This window comes from Cebus imitator, unplaced genomic scaffold (assembly GCF_001604975.1).
Source record: "Cebus imitator isolate Cc_AM_T3 unplaced genomic scaffold, Cebus_imitator-1.0 Scaffold139, whole genome shotgun sequence".
In the NCBI taxonomy this organism is placed as follows: Eukaryota; Metazoa; Chordata; class Mammalia; order Primates; family Cebidae; genus Cebus; species Cebus imitator.
In genome coordinates this window covers 3,290,352-3,296,351 of record NW_016107454.1, presented here as the reverse complement: position 1 = coordinate 3,296,351, position 6,000 = coordinate 3,290,352, and positions in this window count along the sequence as shown.

Sequence of the window (6,000 nt, the reverse complement as noted above, 5' to 3'; positions counted from 1 at the left end):
TTTAGTAGAGACAGAGTTTCACCATATTGGCCAGGCTGGTCTTGAACTCCTGACCTCAAGTGATCTGCTTGCCTTGGCCTCCCAAAACATTGGGATTACAGGCGCAGGCCATGGCATATGGTCCCATTTAGGCTTTTATCCAGATAGTGTTGACTATTCTTAGACTTTTTTTTCCTTCAAAATTTTAGATCAAGTTTTTGGGTTCTAGGAAAACTCTTGTTCAGTATGTGTTTTCCAGAGATTCAACTTTTTCTATTTATCCACTGTCCCATCAGAAAATTCAAAAGTTGACTCTACAAATTATGGGATGAAATTTTGCTGACTGACACTTGGATCGAAAATTATAACCTTGCCGAAAAAACAAAAATGAAAACCTCATCCTGAGGGAGATACAATGATAGTGGTGAGGATTTGAACATTTCCTAGAAGCTGATGGTCCCTTCTGCAGTTTCACTGAGGATGAGCAAAAGGGAGCAATGATGGAGAATTAAAAAATTAAATAAAACAAAACATAATGAAACAAAGACCACCCCCCATTTCCTAGAATTGTTCTATACTCATGGTAACCAAGAGCTAGCAGAACTCATTTTAAACCAGTCTTATTAACCAGTAACAGTTCTATAGTCTCCATAACAAGCAAACGTCGGGATTGTTTTTAACCTACATAATCCCTTCAGTGGCAGAGCGCCCTAGTACAGAAACCTCTGAAAGCCAACCAATCAGTGGCAGCCTCATAGTTCGAAAGTCAGCCAATGGGAGAGGTGATGCAGCCCAGTGACATCAACCCTATGCTGGCCTCTACGTCCAACACAAAACTTGCCACAAAAGTTGTAGACAATCCACTCCCACTTCTTTAAACAAAAATAATTTTTCTCAAACTGATGTCTAACTCTGCCTCACTAACCAACACAACTCAAGACAAACTATTTTCTAAGATCTGCAGTTTGCTTTAGATTAGAAAGACTTTTCTGTTCACCATAGTTCTTCTTCACTTAAGTAAGCAATGAATTCATATTCATTGCATCATATTTTCAAGAGAAAGCCTTATTCTTGACAATAGTATCTTCTTAGAAAATGGCTTGTGTGGTAGATCAAAGAACGGGAAGACAAGGGATTTGAAAGAGGGGCCACAGGGATGTATCTACATAAATGGGTACAAAGCATGCAGAATTATTGTGTTTTACATTATTAATGTCTACAAGAGTGTCCGCAGACCAGTCACTTAACAACCAGTATTTATGACTTCTCCTTTGTAATTCTTGGCCAGTCCAATGCTTCTCCAGTGGGTCTATGAATGGAGTGGTTATGGTGGCTAGGATTAAGATTTTGTATAAACCAAATAGCACAGATTCTCACTCACCAAGGCTAATCAAGCTATTACTGTTGTTGAAAGACCAGTGGTTCTGGTAGCTAAGATTAAGATTTTGTGTAAACCAAATAGCACAGATTCCCACTCACGAAGACTAATCAAGCTATTGCTATTGTTGAGAGCCCAGTATTTCTTCTGAATTCTCAAGTGACAACTCATAAAGACCAGAAAACTATTTGGTGGGGGTTGATTTTTATTAAATCCCATTTATGCCATGGAGCAAGTGATTCATGCTTCTCAGATGAAAAATATGCCAACTACATTCACAAAAGCAGAGACCATGGCTTGGTTAACCCTCTTTGCTGTGTCTATTGTAGGCCCACATGGAACCATTTTGAACAGTCTCTGTCAGATGGAATATTGCAGGGCAGGAGCAAAGAAGTAGAAAACCTGGGATCTCTTTGGTGACTCACCCAAATCTTTTGGATCAACTTTTTGTCTAGCCACTGCTGCAATAACCAGCTCTGCAGAGGTGTGGCATGGTGGCACTTTGCCTCAGCTGCTATCTCTTGCTTTCTGAGATTTCTAGGGAGATGCCTATACCCATGAATGCGCAGCCTGGAAGCGTACAGGAGTTAATGACACAGAGCAATGGGCACCAGTGAGGGAGGGAAGCATGGGGAAATGGTTGCTTTCACTCTCACATTGCCCCGTTACTTTTCCCTGAAATCATCCCCAAAAATTTACCAGCTGGAAGCAAGCCTTGTCTCAGTTCTGCTTCACAGTGAGTTTGGGCAAGACAGTATCTACTATTACTCCAATATACAAATGAGAAAGAAATATGAGTGTTTGAAAGATTAAATAATGTGTGTGAAGCCTCAAAGGCAGTAAACAGCGTGGACAGAATCTGAATGCATGTCTGGTTGACTGCTGTTTTCAGGAGCATTTTTAAGATGTCATGATTATTATAAAACATTGCCTTGGAACAAATGATTTACCATTTTTTGAGTGCTCCAGTTTGAAAAAATTCTGTTATTTTATCTATGAAAGGAAACTAATTTAACTAAATCCTAAAGTTGAACTCTAATTGCACCATCTTAAAAGGTTCTGAATATAATACTGACCTAATAAGAATACAAGAAGTGATGAAGCAGGTGCAATTGTTGTAATCAAGATTAAGCTTGAATCCCAGAGTTTCTACTGACTACATCCTGGGTAAATTATTTAACCTGCCTGAAACTCTTTCTTTGGCAGAAAAATGTGTGTAGTAATTTTCCCTGAAGACTTTATAAAAGATATATTAGTTTAAAAATAATGCAGTATTTATATCATTGCCTGGAATAAAATTGGCATGAAACAGGCCTTTAAATGTTGGTATCTTACAGGACGTTAATCACAAACCTACAACAATATAATGCACTAAACAGAATTCAATGAAAGAGAAAATCCAGTGGTATAAAGTAGTAATTTGTTTGTTGTGCGAATAATGAAATAGACATTGGGGTTGGATGGTCCTGGGAACTGAGGCTGGACTGTGTCTCAACTGGGAAAATGTCTTTGGAATTCCTTAAGGGTGCTCTATTTCCTGTGGACCTCATTCTATTTGCCAGGCTTTCTGGGGCAGAAGACCTCCAGGTACAATGAGCCCTCAGCTTCTTTTAGAGAAATTATGTCTGAAAAAATAACTATTGAGAATAATTGAAAGTGAGAGGAAAGGAAGAAAGGAGAAAGAAAGAGAGAGAGAGAGAAGAAAGAAAGAAAGAAAAAGAGGAAGGAAGAGAAAGAAAAAGAAAAGGAAGGAAGGAAGCACTAAAGAATACAGGAAAGAAGGAAGGAAGGGAGAAATGGAGAGAGGGAACGAGGGAGGGAGGAAGAAAGGAAAGAAGGAAGATAAAGGTAGCAGGGGGAGAAAAGGTAGGAGGAGAAATTAAGGGAGGAAGAGAGAACCCCAAGAAGAAAGGAACACCTAAGAAGTGAAGACCCCCAGAAGACCACTCGCTTCACATGAGCTGAATCCTTTTAACATCTTTGTTCCTCACATGAAAATGTTTCGGCCTGTGGTTCAGTTTTATCTTTGGCTCCAGTTCTAAATCATGACAGGGTATCCTCTCTGTTGTCAGCCAGGAGCAAAGGCTCTTGAGTTCCTGTTGAAGCTGAATTTTGTAACCATAAGAGGATGTAGGACAGAGAGCAGTCATGTAGCTGACTATGGTACCAGTAAATCAAAGGAGCTTTATTTTGGGTGGGTAGGAACACAGATTTTCTATAAAGAGAACATATATATATATTACTTCAGGGGAAAAAAAACCTCATTAAATAAATTAAATGGTAAGATAAATATACAGTCTATAATGCATCAAACATCTATATGTCTTATTGTCTGTAAAGAAGGCTACTGAGAGTATTAGAACAAACACAGAATCACCAATTGCTTCTAGCTGCCGGTGCGTTAGTTGGAACGTTCATAGCTAAGAGCCAGAAGTCCAGCTAACTTGCACTGAGCACTTACTCTATGCTAGAAACCTTATATATGTATTTCATTTGGTTCAGACAAAACTCTATGACAGGAACCACTATCCCCATTGTACAGATGAGTTAAACTGCGGTTAGGAGAAAATTTTAAAGAACTCCACCAAGCTCACAGTTTGGAAAGAAAGAGAATTGGGATTTCAGCGCAGAATGGTCTCAGTGCTTTTCAGGTAATGTTGAGTCTGCAGCCGGTTTCACGGCACTAGGGAGTCCAGTGGATCAGCGAGAGAGGAGGATCTTGGCCAAGCAGGAGCACAGAGCTGGGCTGAGGTGGAGATCAGGAGAAGGTCAGGCTTGCGGATGAGACTCAGATGAAGGCAGCTGTGGGAAATCAGGACTCCGAGGAGAGCCAGAAGAAGGATCTGAATTCACTCTGAAATGCAGGAACGAGGACAAGGACGGCCTCTGTACCTGAACACAGAAAGCCTATCCATGCCCAGAGCTCGGCTCGTCGGGCTGGTCACCTGCAGGTCCTGCAGCCTTTTGTTTGCCTCCTGTGCTCCCAGCTGACTTGGACCTCTGCCTGCAAGACACGGCTCCGATTAGTTTAAATATGCTGCGCTGAGCTTAAATAAATATCAAAACACATTTCTGCTCCTGCCTCTCACTCTTCCCCCATTACCTTAGCAGGAATCCTAACAGTTCAAGTGCAACAAATCCCAATAGTTCTCTTGTTTCTTTCTGTTAGAGAAGACACAATCTAAGCCACTTGATTCAGCTCACCTGTGTGCCATCAGTTTCCAAAGAGATGAGATGCTACGGCAAAAGCTGAAAAATGGCACCAAAAAAATCGAACTGGGAAGCCAAGATTCCAAGTTATAACAAAAGTATCTGTGAATTATGATTTCGATCTTGCTTTTGTTAATTTACCTTTTATATCCAATGTGCTTTCATGGAGCATCTCTTCTTGGAAAAAATCATGTGTTAATGCAGTTTCTGGGATGCCAAATTAAACAAAATAGAATAAAATAACGGCAAAAATGTAATGTTCCTGCATGAAGCAGAGAGAAGGGACTTAGTTACATAGTAACATAGAAAGGGAAAAAATACATGTATGTTTTTATAGTATTGCAAAGGCACACAGTTAAAGTGAGGCGGGTGAGGTACAAATAAATCCTCAGTGGACTTAGAGACAGACACCAGGTCCATTTGCATAATACAGAGCAGGCTTCTGGCTGGAAGGGGCATTTAAAGCAAGTCGGAAAACCAGGACTATGATTGCCATTGAAGGACACAAGGATTTTGGATTAAATCCCAAGTATAATGGGAAGGCTTTGGAGTTTCTGATCAGAAGATTGTCCAAGCGCATTCCTAAGAGGGATCACACCGCTTTATGGGCATGTTCATGAGAGGAATCACACTTCCTTTGACAGCTCACATAGAAGTGTGTCCCTACTTCCAGCAGAAGAAACCATTAGTTTCTCTTCCTAATACTCATTATCACCTACGGCTTCTATTTATTTACTTATTTGTCTGCCTTCTACAAGTAAAATGCAAGCTTTGCAAGAACAAGGACTTTGCTTTCTTTCTTCCATTATTCCAATGCCTAGAACACAACAGCACACAGCTGTCTGCTTGATAAATATTTAGCATTTGTCAGCTGCCAATTATGAGTGGAGCCTTACATAGCCTCTTTATTTAACCCCTGTGTAGACACTTATTCTTGTTCCCATTTTATACATGAAGGAACTGAGTTTCTGTAAGGTCATAAATCTAGACCGAATCACTTGGCCACATCTCAGTGTGTGAACATGTGTGCTTGGAGGTGGGGATTTGGCAGAGGGTAGCTTGGTTCTCTGGCAACGAGAAGGGGAAATGGGTCCCAGCCGAACCCAAGGACTTTGTAAATTGAAAGGAACCTGTGTCTTCGGTGGAGTCCTGAGGCCTGGCTACATCAGAAGTCTAAGGTGGTGCCTCTTGAAACTGCCTGCCACTAGACTCACCCGGACACCTGTGGTGAGGGCAGAGGATTTTCTAAAATTTTCAAGCTCGGGACTGTTCCTGGATATCTGGTGTTGGCAGAGACATTAATAGGAACACTTTTACACTGTTGGTGGGAGTGTTAATTGCTTCACCCATTGTGGTAGACAGTGTGGTGATTCCTCAAGGATCTAGAAATAGAAATGCCATTTGACCCAGCAATTCCATTGCCCAAAGGATTA